Raw genomic sequence first — 26142 nt, 5'->3', positions numbered from 1 at the left:
TCCACCCCAGCATCCTGAGTTTCAGATTTTCTTAATTTCTTGTACAGTCCATAACAATGTAATAATTTATAGTCCCTAAGAAGACATAAAGGTTTCTAATTATTTGCCCTTTTCCAACATCACTTAAGCCTTGTTACAAATTGCACATATATGCCATCCCATTTTAGATTTTGCAGTCTTCTAAAACAAAAAGGAACATTTTGAAGGGCCACTCCTAAAGGGAGATATCAGTGATCTTGCACTTTCCTTGTGGAGAAAGACAAATTTTAACCACAAGTGGACACTGTCAAACTTTTCGCGGTTCCTCACAAACTGAACTGCCTGTGAGTATAGACACATAAACAAAACTTAATTTAAAATCACTCTTTTTATCTGGCTGGAAGTTGTTTACTAATAAGTATTCTGTGGATTTTATCAGGGCTGCCCATTTTATGTAATCTAGTTCAGCAGCAGAGTTTGGAAATCCTTGATGCTTCTCTCTGAATCTTTTACCTCCCTGCCCCACAAGCCAGAGCCCTGCACACATACACTGGGGGATTGGGCAGCATTCTCATTGCTGGTTATGGAGAAGGACATTCACATAAGCAAGGTAGATTGCTGAATTGCAACCCCAATTACATAGCCCTGTCAAGCTTCTTGGCAGTATGTATGTTATGTAAGGCAACACTTCCAGCATCAGAAAGCAGGGATGCAAACAGACAACGCCATCAGAGGCGAAAACAATACAGGCAGTCACTGGGTGTCTCCTTTTAGATTCTCCAAGAGGAAAGAGGCTGATCTAGTCTACATGCAAATAAAACTGGCATGCTTCCTTGTTATTGAGCCTGATTTCTTCCTATAAATGCTACTCCCAAGGGGAGGGAAACTTTGGATTTCACCAGCCCAGCCAGTTTCTAGTTTAGGAATAAGAAATCATTTTTTCCCCTCAGAATTTCTCTGCTGAGTGCATGAAAGCTGCCAAATGTTTCCTGAGGCAGGTGTTCTGTTGAATACTAACTACCGTCTCTAAAAGAAGGACGGGTGAGATGGAAAAGCCCTCCGAGAAAACACCATAATGGAAACAACACAGCAACTCAGAGGAAGGGGGAGATGCATCTTTCAGCTGCAACCAATTCAATGTTTTGCACTCAGAGAACCAAAACAAAGCAAAATAAAATAAAATGGAGTATTATCACCTCCAGATTTAACTGCCACTCTAAAAGCAAATGTATTTTCCTCCTCCTCACTTAAGCTTTAAGATCGAGTCAAATATATGACCAAATGGCTAGAGCAGGGGTGCATAATTCAAAATCACATTTAATCTGCTTTTAAGCTCTTTATATTCTTCCAGCATGCTGCTTTCTTCTCTTTACCATGTAAGCAACATGAAAAGGTGTTATGTGCAGAAATAGAAATGCAGCTCTTTAGCCACGCCACCTATATCTGAATATTTGGGTGAGGGCATAGGCAGACACCAAGGCATTAGGGGTGGGGATCAAGGAACCTCTTTCTCTACATGATGCTGCTTTACATTCCTGAACCAGCACAGACCTGGCCTTATCAATTACCCCACTGTTTTTCCATTTTTCATCCACTACTCCTTCTGTAGCCTCATTTCAGTAATTCCATGCTCTATGACAGCACAAGTCTTTCAGTCCTCCTCGCCATTTCTCTTCCTTTGGCCTCCCCATCCCACTTTTGCTCTGTTTCTCCACAATGTACATCTACTCTGCTTTACCAGATTTGATGGCAAAAGTGGACAGTGCTTTCATGGGCCCAGCAAATCACAGCAGCAAAATATTTTCAGGTGAAGATGGACTGACTAGCTAAGCAAAAATTGTGCAAAGTAGAAAGAGATACAGGGCAGATGTACTGCAGCAGTGTTGCCCACCCCAACTTTGGATGGGCCTTAGAGGTTCTCACAAAGAAGAAGGAAACAGCTGCAAATGGCAAATGTTTTGAAATTTAGAAACATAGAAACAGTCAGAAGGGGTCTCCTGGGCCACCTAGTCTGACCCCCAGCTCCAGCCACCTCTGCTCATGACATACCCACCATTTCTCCGTGAGGGCCTATGGAAAGGAAAATTCACCTTTGGGGTGGTTTACAAATATAACTGCAAAATACAATATCAAAAGACAATCCAATAATAACAGCAGATGAAACTAGCATTAAAAGTCTCTCTCTGTCTCTCTCTGTCTCTGGATGGCTTCAGAGATTTACCTAAACAATCAATAGCAAAGTGTAACAAAGGTCATGTTGGCCTCCTGGGCTTGGACAGAGAGGCAAAGAGCTAATATACATGACACTGTGCCAGAATGAGTATTCTGCCTTACATGGACAGAACTTGCATCTTGCAGAAGAGGGAAAATATTCACACCAATTCTTCCCCTTTGTCCACATAAGATGGCAAAGGAAGAAGCCTATGCCATACCATGGGGCAAAAGTCTAATGTGACTTTGTTCTGGTTCCTTAATGTGACGGACTCTGATATGGCAGGATCCTACGAGAGCAAGATTCATCCCGTTTCCTCTGGCGGCTGTTAGCTGAGCAGAAAAAGCAACTCACTAGCCTCAGCTTGGGGCAGGTTAGTCATTAAGGGGCCTTTCGTGACCTTCAAAGCTGGGTTCAGAGGTGCCCCAGCTATGCACATGACGTTAAAACATCCTGACTGCATGCCTGGGACATGCTCTGCCTAAAGACACCTTGATTGCACAGCAATGGTCTCAGGGAAAGGAAAATCGGCAGGGAGGCTTATATGCAGAGGACATACTGCATACAGTTCAGCATTTGGACTGATGTCAAACAACCAGTTTATTGGTTGCTAATATTAGAACTAGCAGTAACATGTCATTTAGGCTCTAAAAAAGACAAGAATAGCTCTGATATTAATGTCTGAAGCATTTAGGGAATATAGCTATGAGATTAAACCATGTGACCAAAAACTTATCACATTTGCATTTTGAAGCTCTACAAAAATACATATTTATCCAACAGAAGAAGGATCTAATCGGAACAGTAATGGGAACACAGAATTAAAATTCACAGCTCCAGTGATGCCAGCTAAAAATGCCAATGAAACAGAGCTCACAGTAACATAACCATGCAGAAACTAAGTAGATGTAAGAACTCAGGTGTAGTTTACATAGGTGCTCCATAGCCGTGTGTATAAAAGTTAGCAAGATCATCAGCACAAGAAGGAACTGTTGGGTTATGTCCCAACTGTCTAAAATGACACAACCTGGTGCCATCCAAGTTTTGGACTACAACTCCCATCCTCTTCATCACTGGGGATGATGGCAGTTGTACATCAAAACATTTGGAGGAGGCCCTCTGCACTTCAGTCATTGTGTGAGAATTTGGTGTTCAATAGGGTGTTGTTGTTCTGGGTCTGGAGATGTTCTACAAGTGCTTTTGCTTTGGTTTATTTGGAAAAGGAACTTCTGCTTTTCAGCCAAAAAGGCTCTCAAAGCAGAGCCATAAAATGTTTTTAAAATACAACAGAGAGAGGCAGCAGAGCAGATAATCCAACACAGAACAGATAAATTAAAGCCAACGTATCTAAAAGTTCTGGGCAAATTTAAAAGTATTCACATAGTGACAAAAACAAAGGCAGAACCACACAAGTCATCCCTATGAAGTTACACAATGAGAAACCAAAACGGGGAGATGCCAGTGTCTGGCACCAAACTTCTTGGAGAAGGGCCTCTCAGGATGTAGTAGCAATCAAAGCAGAATCCTACAAGACAGACTTCCTCAACTGGGTTGCTCCAGATGTTTTCACCTACAACTCCCATCACTCCTGGGAACAAGGTTAATGGGAGTCACAGTCTAAAGTATCTGAAGGACGCCAGGCTATGGAAGGACAATTGAAAGCAAAGCTACTCCTTTCCCTGGGAGCATAGCCTGGGCTACACTGACTGAGAAGGGAGAAAATCATGGTATGCAATGACAGTGACTAAATGAACTAAAATTAAGACACCGATGAAAATGGGCTGGGAGAAGGAACAGGCAGGGAAAGGACCATTAAGGTCCCTATTCTCTGAGAACTGGCGCCTTGGAGAGCAGAAAAGGGGGTCAAACAAGGGGGCATAAGGGAATGGAGTCAAAGATTTATGCCAATCCCTGTTGGCATTCCAGGCCCCTTTCCTCCCTAGCACTTTTGCTAAATGGCTGAAAAAGGATATGAGACATAATGGCACCCATGATCTCTGTCTCCAAACCTTGTTCATGGCACAGGTAAGCAAAGACAGGTGTGATAAGGTTACCCTCCTAAGTAAACAAGAAAGGGTGCTGAGCCATTGTGCAACCTTGCGCATATGTCTTGTGTAGGTATGTCTGCTCCATTCAGTGGGCAGAGGGAAATACAGGCTGGCTGAGCAGCTGCTGGTTTCGTTGCTATTCCTGCTTTAATGTGGCTGCAATGTTATTTGGTTTTATTTGGTTTGCAATGTTTTATGATTCTTGGTTAACAATGCTGTGAACATATCTAGAAAACTGGCATCAGTACAGTAGCAGTAAATAAATAATACAAGCAAATGGGCGTAGTGCTGTAATTAATTTTTTTCCAATTCATTCACCCATGTGCCTGGCACCACATCCTTTTTAACTATCAGAGTATATGCAAAGGAATTAAAAGTACAGACCTGAAATTGCCCTTAGAGGAAACTGCTGTTCAGATACCCCGTTGCATTCTGTAAGTCATTCAGAAACTGCAGAGCAAAAAGCCCCCAAAACCATTGTTGGCAGTAGACTAGAATCTTACCAATTTCCCTCTCCTTCACAAGCAGTATTTAACCAGGTGGTGAACCTAGGAGAAGCTGCAAGAGTGCTACTCAGCCTATCCTTTGGCCTCACTTAAGGCCCTCAACAAGCTGGTATCCCTAATCCTAACCCTGACAGCCCAAAGATATGTCTAATCATTCAAAACTGAAGAGATAATATCACAAAAGCTCACACTGTTTTAATCAATGTCAGAATTGCTAGATCCTGGTATCCATTTGGCAAGTGCACGACAGTATCCTACTTCTTCATCCTAGTTACACTGTTGAACAGGCAATAAAGGAGAGTAAATGATTTTTTCTTCATCCTGTGTTTTGTTTTACAGAGCCTATACATATACAACAAACATGCAAAGCTTCTTCACAGCTTGACTGGCACTTCATAAACATGCAACTTGAAACTCACATCATAATGGTTCCTCTTTCTAGCAATCTTTAGTGTATCTGTTTTATAGAAGAATTTGTCCTATCCCAAGTTTTACTTGGAGATAATGAACTGTTTCTCCAAGTGTGGCTCCTGCCTATAACTGCCGAAGAACTATTTGCATCCAAGTATCAGCAAGGACCCGAATGTCTGCAAAGTTACAAAAAAGAAAAAAAAATTAGGGGAAAAACCATTTGGGCCTGGAAGAGATTCAGAACAGCACAGGAATGCTGAAAATAACTGGGGGGGGGGGGTGGAAATAATGGAGAACTGAATGGAAAGGGAAGTAAAATCGAAGGATCCTGAGGAAATGCATTCCAAAGGCTGCATTCTTTTGTTGAAAGGTCCTACACATTTTTATCAATTTAAAAGATTTCCATCTAACCTCTTGGCAAACAATAAAGATTCTTAATTCAACAATTTGTATTACATTCAAAGCATGAGACATTTAACAAAAATTACAGAAGATTAATAACTGTGACCAAAGCAAAAAAAATAAAATAAAATAGCTAGAAGACAAGACGCCCTCCATTAACACCTTAGGGGAATGAACTGTGCTCACCAGGCACTGAAAAACTATCAAACGCCGCTAACTTGTCTTTGGGGAGAGCTTGCCAGGATGGGGGAAAACTGTATCTCTGGTCACCGGCTACCTTATCTCTGGAAGCAAAGGCACCCAGAGCAGGACCTCAGACACTTACTTTATAAGAACAGGTAGGACCATAAGCAAGCAGACAATTCTTTAAATCAGGCGTGTCGACCCTCTTTCATCAAGAGAGCTGAATTCAACTCCAGAAGAGCTCTCCAAGGGCTGCATTCCAGTAGTGGGCAGACCAAAGGCAAAAAGGGTGAGGCAAAAATGCCAGCATACTCTGTCTTAAAGCATTTAGGGCAGTCTGGGAGGGGCAGCTCAACCTTTTGGAAGGGAAAGGGGAAACTGTACAAAAGCCAGAAAATGACCCATGGACAGGTGGTCCAGGCAGAGAGCCAGACCAGGGAAGATGATGTAGATTAGGACCCCAGATTTGGCCTGCAATATTCCTGCTTTAGGTTGTCTAGTCCCAAGTTGAATGGCTTGTATTTTTGTTAGTTTCATTTTGCTTTTCAGTCAAACACAGCACCATGAATTATACCTGGAACTAAGTGGGAAGACAGTCACTGTTATTGAGTTATGTTCCGTCTGCCCAGTACCAGCCAATCCCCAGATCACTGTATTCAAAACTAGTGAAGTTGCTGAGTGTCCAGCTAGAGGTTGTCCACGTAAAATACCTTATGGTAACCAAGCCTGGAGCAAAGCATGTGTTACTGTGGCTGAACCCACTGTATCCAAGAGGAGCTACAGCTAGAGAACGCTCATGGCACAAATATCATGTGGCATCCACGAGAAGCAATATAAAGTTGGAACTGCCAGGAACATTAATGCAGCCTAGGAGGCACACAACCATCAGCAACACTGACACCAAAAGCAAGGAAAATTTGCAACAGACGTTCTGAAATACTTTACAGCAGAGGAGATTGTTTGCAGGTTGCTTCCTCCTTAGAATTGGAGTAATTGCTGGCAAGTTGCTCTGCTAATTCCCCAGCCGTAACCACCTGGGACCACAATCTGAGTGGCTTTTCCTTAGAGCTAGAGAACCAAGGGGTGGCACATGTCAACCAACTGTGTTGTCTTCACATTCCTAAACAACACACTGTGTGAGAGACGATCCCAGTTCTTGCATGCAGGGAAGGAATCAGAGCAAAAACGGCGCCAGCCAAGAGGCTTTTCCGGTGCATAAGCAGCTGTGGGGAGGCAGTCTCCGAACTGCCCCCCAAATGACCTCCACTGTCACTTTCCATGGGTGAGGTAATTACTGTAACTCCTCTTTTAGATCAGTCTTTAGGTTGCTTATCAAAGGCTGCCAAATGATATGAGACAACTTTCAAATACAGTTGGCTTCCACCACAGAGTAAGCTAACCTCACTTCAGACATTCAAATAAGAGTTTCAGAAATGAGAAATACAGCTCTTTTCATTTGGAAGTTTCAGTATGAGTACAACCAGCACTATCTGTTACCTACCAGTAGGTATATTTATATGGGGTGAAGCGAAGGCATCAAAACAACTATCCTTCTATCTGTGCTAGAGCAGGTATCTACTCATTGAAAAATAAATAGCACTAACCAATTTAAAATTAATTGAACAGCCAATTAAACAGTCTCAACCCATACTGGGTTGAGAGCATATTGAAAGAGAGCATATTTCCGCATGAGGAAGGAGAAAGCCCTTTCGAAAGCTACTGCCTACAGCGCTGCAATGTGAAGGGGTCAGGTGGCACGGTGAGGTCCTGACCAACACTAGCACGGCAACAACTGCCCACACAAGTGGATAATCACAACCATATCACAAAATATAAACCTCTGCCACCCTGGCATTACCCTCATCCCTTAATGCACTGAAAACATAAGTTGACATCTTGGGGGGGGGGGGCTAAGGACCCCTCTTGATGGTCATAAGCCCTGCACCTAAAGGCTTACAGCCACAATATATAGGGGAATGAAGAGTGGCAGAGGTCATCTTCACCTCCTATATCCTGCCCTACCTTGCTGGTAGATTGTCTTTTTGCCCATCTTGCAAAATATTTCAGAGGGAGGAGGAAAGAGGCTCTGTAGAATCTCCCTCCCACCAAAACAATTCCTTTCCCAAGGGGCCGTGGGACTGCTCCTTCTGCCAATAAATGAGGTCAAAGGGTGTGTGACAGTATAAAAAGTAGACAAGCCAAACTCCAAGTTTTACTTGCTCACAAACACCATTTCTGAATACACGTATATGCTAGTATTTTCAGTTAGGAACCAGCACTGGAGATGTTGCTCCTGCTGATCATGATGATGATGATGATGATGAATCAGAGCAGCACAGGAAGCTGCCTTATACAGAGTCAGATCCATGCCCACCTAGTTCAGCACTGTCCACGCATCTGTCTCATCCAGAGACTGAAGAGGGGACCTTCTGCATACCAAGCATGTATTGGCCGACAGAGCTGAGGCACCCCCCCACAGCATTCTCGCTGTGCACTTCACTATGTACCACAAGAAAAAAAAAACAGCATTAACAGTTGCCCCAAGGAGCTTACAATGTAAACAAAGGAGAGAGGTGGCAGGGTGGCAATGGATAAACACCAGCAGATGCAGTGCACGCAAAGTCACAATCATAAATTCCCTGTGGAGCAACGGTGCGGTAAATGTCTTTTCATGAAGTGGAAGCACCTCAAAAAGCAACAGAAAGCTGCCACTCGGTAATGTCCTGCCTTTTTTTGGCAAATCTTTTGCTTCTAAAGATTTTTCTGCTTTTTCACCATAATTACTTTGCAAGTGTAAGGGCTGGAATGCATCCATGCCTTATAGAGCAGAGTATATTCACATGTGGGTTTGCAATTTAATATGCCAAGGTTCCTCAGCTTAGAGCCCACCAGATATGTGGGGTTGCAACTCCAGAATACCTGGAAAGCCATACCTTATAGAAGGCTGAAATGTGCAGTATGAGGAATGCTAATATGCAGCAACTGAAATGTCATCATATTATCATCTGACACAATGTGAGAGGGAGAGGAGATCGAGGAGCAGATATAAAATCAATTTTATTTATTCATTACATTTTCCCTCAAACCAGCGTACATTGTCCTCTTGAACTGTTTTTATCCTCACAACAACCTTGTGAGGCAGATCAAGCTGACAGTCAGTGACTACATCTCATCCAGTAAGTTTTATGGCCAAGTGGGGCACAACCCAGAGGACCCCAGTCCAACACTCCAACCTCTACTTCACTCTGTCTCTGAACATGGTTTGAAACCTTTGGCCTGCAGGTGTGTAGGGAGGTAGGGAAAGAGAAGAGAGCTTGTTATTCCAGTCTTCTGCCAGGATCTCTAGTCATGGGGGAGCATGGAATTTATTCGCAGTTGGTATTCAGTAGGAACATTCAAACTCTTTATACCCCATGGGACAAATTCCACTTTGCAGAAGCTCTTAAGGGGCCATATTCCAATGGTGGAAAGTACTATATGCAAAAAGGATAGGGACAAAATTAGGAACATGTCTGAGCTGGAAGCTCTTATGGCCAGTAACTAAGACTTACAAGAGGCATTTCAGTCTCTGAGAAGGGACAGACAACACAAAAACCATGGAATTCCTCAAACAATCTAGAGCTGGAGAAAACCATGCGAAATCTCTGTCACCTTGGGGACAGAATTTGCCCCCTCGGTCTGCAGTTCTGCACCTTAAGTACACAGCAGTGGCTACATGACAGCCCTGAACATCCCCTGTGCACACTAAGATGCTACCCCAGAATGCTCCCTAGAATCCTCTCCAACATTCCCGTGGCAATTCTGTGGCTGATACCCCAGGAGGAGCAAAGGCGCCTGACAGCAGCCAAAGCAGCAACAGCACCATGACCATGTAGAAAGCGGGCAGGACATTCTGAACCTACAGATCTTTGGTTTTCGCCTAGCCCTACATTTAATTTTTTCATGGTTCACATGGCCACAATGCCTTTCAAAATTCTTTACCCAAAAAAGGAAAGCAAAAAGCTGGCACAAGTGAAAAGAAATGTATGTTATTGAGAAATGGAATTTCTCTCTGGAAGGCACTAATTCAGTTAACAGAGGGTATATACATTAAAACCTTCCATGAATACAACATAAACCCCTTCCTTATCTGCTGCTGAAAGGACCAGTACTGAATCATGCTCTTAAAAGAGAAACAGCAAATTCAGCAAGCTGACTAGAAAGGAGCTTCCCTTTTGAAAGTGATGTTCTCTTAATGGCCCTTTTCAGGTAGCAGAGAATTGGCAAAAGGTAACAGAAGCATCTTGATTGTTTTTAATCAAGGGGGATTACATTAGTGCAGTCACTCACAAAGGAACTGGGGCACTGTAACTTCCACTGCTGCTCCTCATAAAGCAGGAGATCTCATTCTGGGATCAGATTTTCCTAGTGTGTACCGGTGGGGTGAGGGCAGTTCTAATAATGACGTTTCTGAAAGTTCAGCTGTAAAGAAAGACAGAAAATAAGATTTTTTTGCTAACTGTACCTCTTTCAGCCTGAGGGCCAAATTCAGAGATGTTCTTAGGGGTCCTCCTTCCAATGGTGGATAGAGCCAAACAGAAAAGAGCAGATCCAAAGTCAAAAGGGGTGTGGAGGAAATTTTTTTAGCTTAAAGCACATTTTAGCTTAAAACTTATAACTACTGGTAACTAAGCCTTAGGAAAGGCATTTCAGCCTACTAGAATGGAAAAGAAACTGTAAAACACAGAACCACTGAAATACCAGCAAAGGAAGAGTGGCTTGGAAGCAAGAGAATGGCTCACGGAGGCTGAATTTGGTCCATGGATCTGAGATTCACCTCTGTTATACAAATACATCATAGGAAAATAAAAGAGAAGACCTGATAGATCAGACCAAACAATCCTCACAATCCTTATTCAGCAGGCATCTCCATTCATGCATAGCGGTAAAAAGCCATCAAAAGCCTGGTTCATATTTCCATGCTGTAATGTAATGCATGGTTTCCTTTCATGATAGCTCTTAAAGGCCAAAATATAGATGAGCAGGTTAAATTTCAACAACTACAAAAGAAGTCATTTAAAGACAACTGCAATATTCTATACATTGGACATAGAAAGAAATTCATCCTCGGTCTAATGTGGTATTACACAACTATACCAGTCTCCCCCATCAATGAAAACAATATAATAATAATCACTGAGTGTCCTTACCAGAACCACTCTGAAACCCCACAAAACTGTGATGTGGCAGCAGTGCAGCCCTTGGTATTACACCACCTGTAACACAAACCACACGATGATACTTTCTGTCAATGCTGGATTTAAAAGGGAGATGGGGGAAATGATAGGTCTGATAACAAAACTGCACATGAACTGAAGTACAACTCCTCACCATGTTATGCCACAAAGCAACTGCATTACACAAGACAAATACTGCAAATCAAAACCTATCCTCATTGCTCGGGTTCACTTGATTCACCTTTCTGAATTTTTCTTGTTGGATGCATTTCAGGTTTTGCAAGGGGAAAACAATTTCCAGTTTCTTGTCTCTGTAGAAACTTTCAAAAAGTTGATACAATTTACTAGCAGTTCTACTAACACATGACTGCATTTTGTTGATATGAAGTCAATCCATAATTTATTTCTTGAGAAAAAAGTGTCTGTCTGGAAGCTACATCCTCCTTCCTGGTTTTGTTTTCTTGCAAGTGTATGAAGTACATGCTCCTGTTCAGTTCAAGGACAGCAGCACAGAGATCCAATTTTATTTATTCACTGGTATCGATGGAACTCTGGCCAGGATACAATTAACACAAGCAATTCAACAACAAAGCACAAAACAGCAATACACAATCCAGTATATAGTCTCTGCAAAGGTACATGAGGACTGGATGTAGGCAAAGAAACTCAAAATCTTGGGTAAATAGCCAGGTCTTGAATCTGTACCCGCCAGGCCTCTGGGTGGGAAGCATCCCATGACCAAGGCACCACAGCCCAGAAGACCCTTAATGCACAGATCACTTCTAGCAAAGCAAGAAATGCTTCAAAGAAGAAAGGGCAAGGTGAATATGAGAGGAGATGGTTCTTTACATATCCTGTATCCTTTTATGTACCATTTGAGACAGGATTCAAAGAGAAACAGCTGAGTTCTGGCGCCTACTGTCAGGGTGGGAACAAGTGGCAGCTACATCTTGTGAGTTTTTGAATGCACCAGACCAGCCTTCATCACTGACTATGACTGATGAGAGTTGCGATCCAAGAACATCCAGAGAGCCAAATATTCACCAGTCCTGCTTCTGAGGAACTGCTTTGAGTGCAAGTCAAGGAGGTGGGTCAAAATCCCCTGCTTGATCCTTGAGTTCTCCATGAGAATCCTCTAAGCCTAGGCTTACGGTGCCATCATTTTACACTTCTAGGCAGGTTAATATGATCGACTATGGCACCCAGTTATACCTATGAATCAGCAGGAAGTTCAGTCTAGCCAAACACCACAACACATTGCTGAATTGTTCCCAGCCCCAGAATTTGGCAGGAGCCCACAATAACCTCCTGGATCATAACCAATGGCTTGATTCAGACATCCTATTTCCAGTCATACAAATTATGGTTTCTTGGAACATTAATAGGCAGGGAACTGAACTGCTCTCTCCACCCTTTGCATTGACTAGCAAGCTACCTGGTTTGTTAAGCCAGTTTTTCAAGACATCAGGAAACTTAGTATATGCTCTGAACAAACCAGCATTTCTTTGTAACTTATAGTTTGATTCTAGTCTTCTGTAAAGCTGCGGGTGGAAGGGGCTTGTCATTATGCTCCTCATCTAATAAAACAATAGGTTTTTTTTGGATTGGTGAATGTCTGAATGAGACCAATGTTTTAGAAGAGGATGTTAAATTATTAGTGATATGCAGTGGGAAACACCAGCATGCATTTAATTAACATCAGTTCTGAAAGATCCATGACTACTAATTGGCTGAAGGCCCTGAAGGCCCAGAGGAGCTGAAGTTCCACACTGCTTCAAACTTTGATGGATTCAGAAAATGCATGGAAAAATAGGAATGCTGTGCAGTCCTCTTGATAATATACCTTCAGAACAGGGATAGAAGTTTAACATGATGGACATATCATGTATTTTATGGGTAGCAGGTAAAGGTGCAAGTCTCCATCCATGTTATGAAGCTGCACACTGCCAGTAAGGACTTTACCACTTGTTAGGCTCTAATTGGTAGACAGAAGTTCATGGGGAAAATGGATGGCATTAAAAGAGCTGATGACTTTTCATGATATAATCTCATGGATCAGTACTAATGAGAACTGCAATGACTATGACTAGGATGTCTGTCTGTCTGTCTATCCGTCTGTCTTTCAAATGAACACTGGAACGCCTGGCATCCAACAAAAGCCAATAAGCATTTCAAAAGTTCCAGGACGTGCTGGCTAAAGAAACACAGCTCACTCTTGTCCTGGAAAAAGACCTCACTTCTCTTACGCATCAGACACAGAGAGAATAAAATCTTACTAAAAACAACAACAAAATAAGCACTTGCCTGTACTGTGAAGTAATCCTAGCAATTCCAGCACAATGTCCTATTGACAGCAGGCTTTCCCCTGCCTAGTAGAATATTCATTTTAAAGTTTTAAGTTAACGTTTAAATTGTTGTTTTGTTAAGCTTCATAATTATTTTAATTAACTTATACAAAAAGTCTCATACTTGACCAGTGTAAAACTAACATCAAGCAGCATCCCTTACAAAATAAACCAAACAAGAGTCAGTGCAGCATAGTGATTAGTGTTGACTGGGTACCCAGGATATCCAAGTTCTAGTCCCCACCTGGCCATGAAATCCACTGGGTACTTTGAGCCAGTCTCTGGCTGTCTGCCTAACCTACTTCACAGGTTTGGTATGAGGATAAGATGGGGAGGCAGTGGACTCTGGAAGGTGCCTTAGGTTCTTTGCAGGAAAAAAGGTGGGATAGAACACTAATAAATAAATAGGAATAAATCCACATGGTATGATGTCCCTTGCTAGACAAATCTAGGCTACATCTCTTCAAGTGTACCTGAACATTCACCTATTGCTCCATAATCCATATAGTCAGTATTGATGGCAGTGTGTTCCCCAACCTCTTAAAGGAGCATCTGTTTTCTCTGGTTCTTTGGTTGTAAATGCTACCTCACTGGTTAGATTGTGTTTGGCAGTTCACCATGAGAGACTGGCATGTATGCCCTGGGGGATTATCAGTTTTTTCCGAATGGGAGTCTTTGCATGGCCCGCAAAGTACAGATGAACTACAATTAGAACGGATGCAGACTTAGTCTTGTGAAGTAGGTTACTGCCCTGGTGACTGCCATTAGTCCCAAAAGATGCTGTACCTTTCTCACAGAGGTGTACTGTTCCATCTGGAGCTGTTGAGCTAGCTTTTGCAGGACTGCTGCTCTGTTTCTGGGCAGGTAAGCTCCTGCTGTCACTGAGTCCAGGATTGCTCCAGTTTATAGTATCACCTGAGAGGGTAAAAGCAAAGGTTTTTCTTTATTAAAACAAAGTCGTAGTCTTTCTAGTAGTTTGCATCTGGTGGTGATGGAGTTTTGTAGCTCCTCTTCGGATAGAGCAACAAGCAGCTATTCATCTAAATATGGGAATATTTGAATTTCTTCCATCTGGAAGTGGATGCACACTACTGCCATACATTGTGTAAAAACTCCGGGTGCTGTGGAAAGGCTGAACAGTATAACTGTAAATTCAAAGATATTTGTTCCAATTTGGAAACAGAGAAAATTGCAATAGGTCCTGGTGGATTGAAATATGGAAAGATGTGTCTTTCAGCTCAACCAAGGCAAACTAGTCTCCTTGACATAGTAATGGAAGTATAGTCTGTAATGAGACCATGCAGAATTTTCTTAGTGAAATGAAAACACTGACTTCATGCAGGTCCAGAATTGGTCAAAGACTGCCATCCTTCTTAGGAATGGTAAAATACCGTGAATATAAACCATAACTCTGATTAGTGCTAAGAACAGTCCAGCTCGCCCCTTTCTTTAGGAGTGTGTTCACCTCCTCAGCAATTTCTAGGGTTGGGGTTGCTAATATAGATGGATCCTAGTGGTGGGAGAGTGACTAATTCAACGCAGTATCCTTGTTGAACCATGGATAACACCCACCAGTCCAATGTTATGGCTTCCCTTTTGGGAAGGTAGATGTTAAGGCCGTCTTTAAAACGTATTTGTCCTGATAGTTGAGGACTGGTTTGTGACATGAATCAGCATGACTGTGGTTGTTGCAGATGGTTTGGATGGAACTGCTGGTGATTATGTGAGCTAGATGGTGCCCATGGTCACTTATATGTTCTTGGTGGGTATGGTGCCGAGAATCCTATTCTCCCGGCTATTAGTTGTGCCTTTTGTATGCTGTTAAACTTTTTGTCTGTTCTTGCACTGAGTAGTCCCTTCCAACAAACTCTTCAATTCTAGACTGTGCCTCCTGAAATAGGATTGACACTCTGAGCTATGTGTGCCTTTGTATTGCCACCGCTCCTGCCAAGGCCCTAGAGTAGCAGTCCGCATGGTGATGCACCATGTTAATTTGTTGTTTTGATAGCCTGATCACCACTGCTTGGAACGCCCTTTGTCGGTCGGGAAGGAACTCGGCTAGGGTGCCCATTTTCTCCCATAGGAAAACTGGATATCTTCCCGTGGTAGCTTCACAGTTGGACTCTCTTAAGTCAGTCCCATTGCAGCATATATTTGCCTAGCCATGCCATCAAGATGTCAGCCCTCTCTGTCTGATGGGGTGGTGTGTTGTCTGTTTTTCTCACCTTGTGCTGATTCTACTGTGGAAGAGATGGTGGAAGAGGAATGGTATATCCTTCTCCTGAGACTCTCTAAGCGACTGGATGTTGGTTGCGGTAGTGCTGGTGCCTTCCATGGATCCTTAACTGCGTGTAGTAGTGTTGGTAAGAACGGAATGGCAACTGACACTTGTCCTTTGTTTGGGACTACATCATAGACTGGATCTGCTGGTGGATCCATTAATTGTTGAGTTTCTATTTCTAACAACATAGCCATCCAGAGCCATCTGGAGGACTTGCTCAAAGAACTTCCCCAGGTTTTCAGAGGGGGACCCTGGTCCTTGTGCCAAAATGATAACCTCTGAAGATGTTGAGGCTCAGTCATCATTAATTGGTTGGTGGTCAAAGACAGACATATAGTCTACAAGTTCAGAAGTAGTGAACCATTGTGATGGCGAGGAACCTTCATGGAGCTGATTGTGGTTTGACAGGTATAACGATGGAGGCTGACAATGATGGGGTCCGTGGTGCTGTTTGAGTTATGGTTGATGGTCTTATCAGTGCTGCTGGTGCTCTTAGGTGCCCATGGGTTAGTCACATAGTATGGTGACCACTGGTAGTAATGTGGGTCATTAGTGCACAGTTCTGGATACAGTGAATAGAATGGTGCACGAAAAGGTTTGGTCAGTTGTGGTGGTCAATAGTATCTGGTATCCCATGATGGCTGGGGGTCTTCAGACGATCCATTGCATGGCAACTAGATGCACAGGATGCTGCTGGTGAAAATATCCCTTGCAGTGGCCTGATCAGCGAGCTCGGAGTAGGGAGAATGGGGGGCTCCTGACATAGTGTCATTACAGATGGTATGATGAGCCAGCTAGTAAACAGGGACAAGGATCCCGGCAGTGAGGAGAGCTGGTTCACTTTTTGGTCTTATCTTTGCCTTTTTCCCCCCCGTCGAATGTTTTGTGGCCATTTTTTGGTCTGTTTTCACCATTTTTAGGCCCCTCCTCATCCTGCGCAGTTTTCAGTTTAGAGTGCACAGGCTTAGTAGCCCCAGCCACAGCTGATGGAATGTGAGGAGAGTGAGCTGCCTTTGACAGTTTTTGGCGGCTTAGCGGCATTTGAAGTAGCTGTCTGAGCTGCTATTAATGTTCTGCTCCACATTTCTGTCTTAAGGCAACCAGCCCTGTTTTTCCACACCTGCTTAGTGAAGGCTTGGCAATGTGGGCATGCGCCCATTATGTGGTTTTCACCCAGGCAGAATAAACATGGAGAATGGCCATTAGTAGATGGCATTCTTATGTGTCTAATAGCTGTCCTGAAGGCCATCAGGGGTGAGGGGTGGGGAAACAGTGTAAAGTAGGGAGGGTGGAAGTTTATGAGGAGAGGACTGAAGGCGGCAGTGCCTGCTGCTACTTCTTCTTCTTTGGAAATAGAATGAGGTTGAGGAAAAGATTGTTGAAAAGGAAGCTCTTAGAAGAAGGGATTAAGTTTAGAAAGGGAAAATAGGTAAAAGAGAGGTATTAAGTGTGAAAAGATCGCTAGAATAGCGACTCTAGGCAACCACAGCTGCGGTTGACAACAAACTGGGAAAATGGCAGGAAGGGAGGGTGTGGATCCTACCAAAAAAGCTAGAATATTCTATGCAACAATAGGCACTGTGGAGGCACACAGCCCGTGTGTGTGATGCACAGAGACCACAAAGAACTCTCAGATTTGTTTGTGTTCTGTAAATCTCCATATTTGCAGAAAAATTACGGAATATGGTAGGAGGCATAAGGTTCAGCTTCCTCAGAATTTCCACTTCCATGTTTTGAACAAGCAAGTGTCTAAGTTTTATGGGAACAAAGAAATGCTTGAATGTATTAATAATAATGCCTGCTGATATCTTGCAGACCCGAAAAGTGGGTGAATATTTTCAGTGCTTGGAGCAGAGTCCTTACTAGCTTCCTCAAAACTTGCAAAATTAGAATGGATTATGTAAAATAAGATGCTCAATGTGATTAATCTGTGCAAAAAAATTAGCTTTTATGCACTCAGAATATGGACATTCATCTTTAATTTTTCTCTCTCTCCTTTATGGATGGCACAAACTGAGCCCTGCCAAATTTTGCTTGCCTGTGGTTAAAGCAGGTAATTTTATCTGATGCAATCCGTGTATGATCAAACTGATTAAGATTATAAAAATGCTCCTGACAGGTATTTTAGCTGTGTTTACAAAATTAATACATCTTCAACCTGAATGAGAGTTGAGGTTTTGTTTTAAATTAATGTTATTGTTGGCAGCATGACTCTTCTACCTCTTTGAGCATAAGCCTCCGTAAAATGTAAATGTTGCTTTTCAACTGAACACAAAGGTATTCTCTCAGGTTTCCACGTTTCTTCAACATCTCCTACTTTTCCCATAGTTATTTTCTCAAAATATTTATAAATATGGCCTCATACAGAGTCTAGATTTCATATACGGGGGTACACCACACAGAGATTTCTTAATGTAAAAGTGTAATCCAGTATCCACAGTGCACTGCCATGAATTTTTTCAGAAGCTTTCAGAAAAGGCATGAGTGCATGGTGTGTGCGCTCAAGTATACCTCCTAAATATCAGGGAAAGTGGGAGGAAGTACAGATTAAGGGGAAGAAAGGAAAAACAATGTTTGCAGGGATTTTAGGTCTGGTATTTGTTCAACACTGGCTGCCTGTAATGACAACCAATGGGTTATTTAACCCTTCAACTGCTTGGTGTGAGCAAGCATGCTGCTCTCTGTTTTTTTTTTTTTTTTTTTTGCCTTTGTACAAAAGAACTCAGTGACACCATTCCTAGTTGATGCTCTGTGACATGCAAACTCAGAACTCCAGGGAGAGCCAGTGCAGAGTAGTAGTTAAGAATGCAGGACTGGGACTCTGGTGATCTGGGTTCTTGTCCCTCCTTTGGGCCAGGCACAGACACTCAGCCCAACCTACCTCACAGAGTTGTTGTGTGTGGGGGAAACAACCCAGATTTTCAAACTAACAATAAAATTTATTATTTATTAGAACATTTCTATGCAGGTTAAATACAGGTTAAAACTCTGGACTGTTTCCTCTTCAACAACTAAGAGTTCCAGATTTGCACGTCACGATGAACATTCCAGAAACATTGCAAAGCAGATGCTAACTGGAGGTGGTGAGCAGGGAGCCCCAAATACCTGTGGGTAGTTTAACTGGTAGTTTATCATGACTTGCAAACCAGGTCCCATCTTTATGGTCTTTTATGTGCAATTCTACCATATGAGAGAATGTATCAACAATTCAGGAAGATGAAACAATTTCTTGTTAAGAAAATACCTTGGGAAAGGGACAGTGACACGTCATTGTGGCTCCCTTTGCGCCTTCCCATCCTGGCCCCAATTTTTGGCAGCACCAAGAGTTCTGCCACGCAGAAGCAGCCTCCTCGAGCCAGATGTGAAGGACCAGAGGGGCATGTTACGGGAGAGGTTAAACTGAAACCAAGCCCTGATGCCAATCCTGAACCAGACTGAGCACATCTACTGGGACATCCTGCCCCAAGCCATATACTTGCAAGAAGTTAGCCTCCTTCTACCTGATGGGCCTTCCACTTCCTAAGCAACACACCAAGCAAGAACTGTGCAAGAGCTGACATGCCCTGGGCTCCAGCCCAGAGGGTTATACCCTGCAGAAAGGGTGAAGAGCTCAGAAGGAGTGACTATAAGGCCTCAGTTAGCCACAGCTCTGCTGGAGCTGGTTGCCCATGGAGGCAAGTTGTGCTTTAAGTAGCGCTGCTCTCCCCACCCTCACCCTAGCAACATGTCTTTGCCTCATCCCAGCAGAGGAGGTAATGCTAAGCCTTCGATGTCAGAGGGTCCCGTTTTCCACTTCATTCCAGGCACTGACACCCCACCTGATCCACCTGTCTTCTCTCTAACTCTGCTCTGGCAGAGATGAGCTGCTCCAGTTTAGCTCCACAGCAGACAAGGGAAGAGGGTGGGCAAGAGGCAGGGCAGCAGGAAGGATCACCAGCAGCTGGTCTCGCTGCACAGAAGGAGGCACCCGCTGCCAAGCAGGAAAATGACGAGTCTACCTCAAATGTGTACAAACGACCTGACAACCCTGGGGAGGTATATGTTCTTGTTATTTGGAGATGCAGGGGGCCAAGATGGCTCAAAGACAGGGCCAGAAATATGCACATGGCTCAGCGGAAAGTACTTAATTCAGCAAGTGCGATGCAAACTACTAGCCACAACTGTCTATATGCCAGCTTTCCTCCACTTGATGCCTTCCAGATGTTTTGGACTTTTGCTCCTGGTAGCCCCAACCAGCATGGCTAATGCTGAGGAATGCTGGGCAGTATGGTTCAAAACATCTAGAGAATACTATGTTAGGGATCACTGGGCCTCAAAAACTCATCAGCTTGCCTCCTGACATACTACTTATTTAAGGTGTGTGTTTCAGAAGGACACACAGAAAACTGCCCCAAGAGAGGTGGTCTGTGAACCCCAAGCAGCGACCAGTTCAGCATTTTAAACATGCTGAAGCCATTACAGATAAACCGGCTGCCGAGAAAGGCTTCTCTTGACTTGACGCAGAAAAGTCAAATGGAGCACAGCAGAGTGAAGAGTATGTCAAGGAAAAAAAAAAAGGATCGTACTATAACATGATCAGGCAAGGAAAAACGGGGTGCTCATATTTTTCTTCCTTCCTTCTCCCCTCCCCAAACACTTCTTAAATTGTTCTTTTCATAGCTGTGAAATTCTATGAACCAAATTCAAATGAAAATGCCTCTGGAGTTGGCAACAGAGCAGGGCTGCAAAGGTCATCTTGAAAGAAATGTAGCTGCTGCCATGAATGTAAGGAAAGCTAAAAATGGTGCACCAAAGACACTTGAACTACAAACAGGAAAAGTTCATCCCTGCACTGGAATGGCTGTGTATTAAAACAATTATGCTTTTGGGGGGGGGGCAGATACCAGTCTGACACACTGTTTTTAGGACAGCTATACAATGGAAGAGTGGCTTCAGAAACCCCATAGTGTGCACTGATGAGGCCACAGAGGAACATGAATAGAAGGGTTTTGCAAAGTCCCTTCACATCACACCAAACATGCGAAGGCAGTAATTTAAAAAATCCAGAAATACACACTCAAAACACTGGAAGGACAAACATTTCACATGAAGCTGGTTCTTGTATGCAGGTGGATACAAACTGCCCTTGAAAATATCCTGTGATCATTTCAGCATGTGACAGAGTTTCTGGCTCTCACTGCAAACGTCCTCTTCCTGTACCTCAGGCAAATAAAGTCTTAGTGATAGCATACTTCAGAGCCAGCTGTGACTCACAGGCAGCTTTGATCCAAAATCAAGTTGCAGACATTTGCATAATGGAAATAAAAAATAATGGCAGGAATCTATAAGGCCCCATCTTGGCCTGAACCTCAAAACAGACAAGGAGGAGCAGGATCCAACTGCTGACCCCTGGAGGGATGGGAATCCAATATCCCTTGAGGGACATCCAAAGCCATCACTCAAAACACCACATTGAAACAGACACCACTAAACTGCTCAAGGGGCTGGAGCCGCTCATCTCGAGAACTTCAGGAGGTCATGGGATTGTGACAAAATCCAGAACTGAAAATTAAATGCTCTCAGCAGTCAAGGATCTCATTTCCACCACTTGGGCCAATGCAAGGAAGGCATCACCATCTTAGTAAGTGTCTGACAGTTGCTGGTACAATAGTTGTACAAGGGGAGCTAAGCTCCTTCTGGACAGCACTCTCACAAATCCAGGCTTCCTCACCTACCATACTTCAGTTGCTTCAAGTCCTGTTGATCTGCCTGTAAACGGGATGAACTCCTTGAACTGACCTTCCCACAAAACTGACTCACTTCATCTAAGATCTCCCAAAATCTAGATAATGTCATCTTGAAACACCTACACACAGCTGCATCTAATATTAGTCTAACATCGATTCCATTCATTTCAACACTAGCATCGAAGGAGCATTCAGACTAGTTATGATTCAGTGGCTCGCTATACTACAGTTCCTGGATGCCAGCTGTCCCTTGACCTCAACATCCATCAGTACTATAAAAAAAGGTGTCATCAGGCTACCTGCTGTCTCACTCAGGACCAGATATGGGGAAAATTGCAACGGACAGGTCAAACATTTATTTATTTATTTATTTATTTAAACATTTTTATGCAATGTAGGAGCAGTATGCTGGAGTAAATCAATGGTCCATTTATCTAGTATTCTGTTCAAACAATGGCAAACCAACTCCCCACAGGAACCCAAAAGCAGGAAGGGAGCAGGATTGTTCTGCCCCATTTTGTAAGTTACCTATCAGCCCCAAAGTCCCAATTTGGGTAGAATTTTGAGATAACGCTAGAAAGTGCTAGATCTGTTAACATTAGCACTTTTTTTGGCTAGGATAATACGCTTAGTAGTGCAACATGGATACTGCCCCAGGAACAGTTCTATTTTTCTTATGACATTGAAATCCTATGACCTGTGGGTTTTTTTTAACAAAGAAATATATAAAAAATGTTCAATCCCGAATCTACAGCTGGGAAAAAACCTTAAAAGCCTGAAAACAAAGAACACAGTAGCACATAATCATCCCCAAAACAAAAGGGGCTCTAAAGATCTAATACCTCACATATGACAGCAAGAGCAGCCTACCCATCATGCATTAACTAAAATGCAACTGTACATTTTTTTCAGTGCAACAGCTATGTCAAAGGGCTGCTGCTGCAAATAAACTTGGAGAAAATATCATCTCAAAAGCAAAATTTGAGCCAAAAGGACAACCATGGAGGCATTTGGGGACAGCTGGGGGAAAGTGCTTTTATTTCTAAGAAGGTAACAGTTCTTTTCTTCAGTTAATTAGAGCAAAATTATAGCAAGTGAAAATGTGCAACCACAGTTCAGCTCCAAGAGACTGCTCTAGAAGCTGTCAGGAAACACATTTAGACCTGCTATACTCTTTAAAGGGATTGCAGCCTTTTCTCTTTGACTCATCTCTAACGCCTGCTCACCCCAAAGGGTTTCCTCTGCATGTGAGACTTACTCTTGTACACTGAACTAATACTTACAAACACCCATGCAGATCTCCTGTCTCTGCTTAGTAGGCCTCATATGAGCTGTGCAGCCCACAACAAAGAGGAAAGGGGAGGGGGCAGGGGATTTTTTTGCCTTCTGCCAAAAATTAGTGGTTCCTTTCATAATTGCTGGCCTTTCCAGGCCTCTTTTCTTCAGCTCATGTGCCAGCCTATCACTGGAAAATAAGTGTTGCACCAACCCATCTGGCAGCCTCTGATGTCAGTGGGCAAGGACACCCTCTGTAGTGTGCAAATTTGCAAATCTGTGCTATTTGCATGAATTGCAAGCCAGACACTACATAGTTCCAGCATGATTTGTACAAATCACACAATAATGTGATTTTGCAAATTAACTGAGTGGGTTTGTTTTGTTTTAATGAATAAACCATGGGCAATCCTAAAAAAGAGAAGGCCATCATCTGGATCGACAATTGGACTTGAGTATTAACCTTTTCTGAATCTTGTGATACAACTTTCCAGGCAACAAATGTGTATCAGAATGTTTATATTAGGAGAGATAGTTGTACACATTTGTGAAACACACACCCAACAACAACCTCAAAGTAATGTGGAAACTGTGTGAAACAAAAAAATAAAGTTTAGAAAAATCAGAATCTGAGTGAAAACAACACTGAAGGATTCATCCATTTCCACCTGGAAACAGTATTCCAAGGTAGTCCTTTCCTTTGGGCTGGGCTAGGCTAGTCATCTACCAGAGACCATATTAAGATCTAGTTTGCCAAGAACTTTTTACTTATTTTAAGATTTTGAGTGCCATTGTTTGGCTTTTATTTTCAGTCAATTGGCTGGAAGTCTTATACACTTCCAAAATTATCATCTGAAAATGATTTTGCAGAGAATGCTGCTCTTGCCTTTGGCATCCTAGCTTTCATAAAGACAGCAATGTGATTCCAGTACTTGCACATTAGCAACATACTGATTGAGTTTATTTGGTTTGTGGGAGGGAGCATTAAACCTTTTCCTGCAAGTGGAACAGATAAATCAGAATGTCCTTCACATGAGCAGAAAAACCAAGTGCCCAGCATATGGTTAAATACCAATTTGTTACCAGTGTATGATCTATGGGTTATTTCCTTTTAGATAAGCAATTAGCCTCCTACTAGCAAAATGTCAATTGTGGATGAAGTAGATGGAAGAGAAAAAACTAGACTGATAATAAAACCACTTCCCAAATCCAGCAGAAGCCTCTGCTGTTGCTAAATTAAACTGAATATTGCAGAGGCAAATTAATCCTGAAAAATCAAATAAAATATTCGCTACATATCAATGCAATATAGCAGCATACAATTATCATTTTATGTCAATGTTTAAGAGAACATTGCAAATGAGTTTATATTTCTTTGGTGAGTGGGGAAGAACCAACATTGGGCAAGTAACATGGTCAATGTAAGCTTGGGGTGGGGTAGAAAGCAACCCTGTTGGTTCAAGGTTCCTTCCACAGCAGAATCCGATTTCTCACAGTGGCCACACAGACCCACCTAGAAAGCTGACAAGGGAGGCATAAGACAACAGCTTTCCTCTATGCTCCCCATGCCCCATGCAAAATGTTTCCAGAGGCATATTGCATGTGAATTTGATTATCATGGTGCACAACTATGAATAGAACCATTCTCCAAAAAATATCTAATATTTCTTTGAAGCCACCTAGACTTCCAGTCATCATCAACATATCCTAGGGAAACAAATTTTATCAATTATACATTTATATGTAATAGCACGCTCTTTTGTCTATCCGGAATCATCTCCTAATCAATTTTACTGGATGGCACCATGGTCTAGCATTAAAAAGAGAGAGAAAGAAAACATTATCTACTATATAACTTATAATTTTATAAGCCTCTAATCACAATCACGCATGCATATGTCATAGTCAAACTGCAAACACTTCAGCTTTTTCTCATAAGAAAGATTCTCCAACTCCATCAGAAGTAAGAAGAGTGATTCTAGTAAAATTCAAATGCTTCTATCTGTTGTGGTAGCAAACCAGGTCCCATGGCATGCCTGCAGGCTGTAAAGCAAAAATAAATTTTAAAGAAAGCTTTCACTGATGTAGCTGATTTGGGCTTCAAGTTAAAGGCAGTTTACTTGTTGAGCTATTTTTGGTATGATGTGAAAAAGGGGAAAAAAATAAAAGATGATTTTCTTTTTAATGAAATATGCCAAAACAATTGTCTGAAAAGCAGATAATTAGTTAAAATTTATTAACGAGCTGGTCAACAGCTCTGGTTGGCTCTTCGATTACCCAGGGAAAAGTTTCTTTAAGAATTTCATAATCTTTTTTGGTCACTATTCTAGCACTACTTTTACATCTTTCCATGTTTCAAACTTCACATGACCACTCCCTAATACTCACTCTGAACTACCAATCATCTACAAACAAGTTAAAAGCACCAGGACCTGCACAGTTCCCAGTGGTGCACCACTGCTCATACATTCCTCCAACAGGAGAAACTGCCATTGATTACCACTTTCTGTTCCTTAACCAGTTAGTGATTCCTAAGAGGACCTTTCCTCTTATTTCATGGCTGCTAAATTTACTCAGGGGACTTAGTCAAAACCATTCTGGAAGTCAAAGTAACCTATGTCTACAAGACTACTCCTGTCCACATGATAACTGCCACTTTTAAAGGACTTCAAAAGATTAGTGATCTAATCTATACATTTCAACAGATGAGTAAACCTCACCGATTTCAATGGAACTTATTCCTAGGTCTGCTATACATACATACATATGTATAACAGAGGTGAGGAACTACTTGTTCCTTGAATGTGGAAATATCCTTTTACTCATGACCCTGTTGGAACGTTGGAAAAAAATTTGGCTCTATTTCCACTTTAAATAATGCTGTGGCTTTTCTCTCCATGCTCAGCATATACCAAGCAACTCCCACAAGAAAAATACATCACAGTCTAGAAATATATCACCTTTGGCTACTCCTCTAGCAAATTGTTTTCCCACCACAACCACCCTCAGTGGTCAATTTCTCTGGCCCCCAACACCCCGTGTCTCCGCCATTCAGTCTTAAATCCAGCTTGACTGCTCATTAGCAAAAAGAATTTCTCAACTGTTGCTTGCAGCCACAGCCATTGTGAGTATCTGCATGTAGTTTGGGTCACTGCTTGCAACTAGGGTAGAATTCCAACATCCTCAAAAGCAATTTCCTATGTGAAAGATGGCATCAAGTGTTAAGTGCAGTTGATTATTTCTCTGTTTATGCTATCAGTAATCAGGGGTTTTGGCACTAGGCTCTGTTCCTGTTCAATCGCTCAGTAGAATTACTTGAACTTCTGATGAACTGCAGCAAAAAGGAGGAAAATTAACTAATGCCTCATTTGATCTTGTGACTATTAAGCCTGTGTTTTCATTCCTTTTTAACCTTTTGGCCATCTATTTTCTTCTTTAATTTGTCTGTTATGTACCTGATACTTTTGAATGTGTCCCTTGTGGTTTGTCATGAAAGGAAATTGCACAAGGAACTTTATTTGCTGCTTCTTTTATTTAAAAACACATGCACACACAGAA

The 26142-nt window shown here is 42.4% G+C and overlaps 1 protein-coding gene across 14 annotated transcripts in view; it reads right to left on the bottom strand.

Moving 5' to 3' along the window:
- Positions 1-26142, bottom strand: part of TBL1XR1 (TBL1X receptor 1) — a 190512-nt gene that overhangs the window by 67355 nt on the left and 97015 nt on the right. For 6 of the 14 annotated variants that reach the window (XM_044434537.1, XM_044434533.1, XM_044434531.1 and 3 more), the window contains 2 exons: positions 14089-14217; positions 10931-10996 (listed from right to left, as the gene is read on the bottom strand). The exons of 3 other annotated variants lie outside the window; for them this stretch is intronic. The gene's annotated coding sequence lies outside the window, so the exon portion shown is untranslated. Of the gene's footprint in view, positions 1-10070; positions 10203-10930; positions 10997-14088; positions 14218-26142 lie in introns of all 14 variants that reach the window. 5 more of the 14 variants (XM_044434534.1, XM_044434541.1, XM_044434540.1 and 2 more) reach the window with 5 other exon arrangements.

The sequence above is a fragment of the Varanus komodoensis genome, unplaced genomic scaffold (assembly GCF_004798865.1).
Source record: "Varanus komodoensis strain SLA01 unplaced genomic scaffold, ASM479886v1 scaffold28, whole genome shotgun sequence".
Taxonomy (NCBI): Eukaryota; Metazoa; Chordata; class Lepidosauria; order Squamata; family Varanidae; genus Varanus; species Varanus komodoensis.
This window is presented reverse-complemented; position numbering and strand designations above follow the sequence as displayed.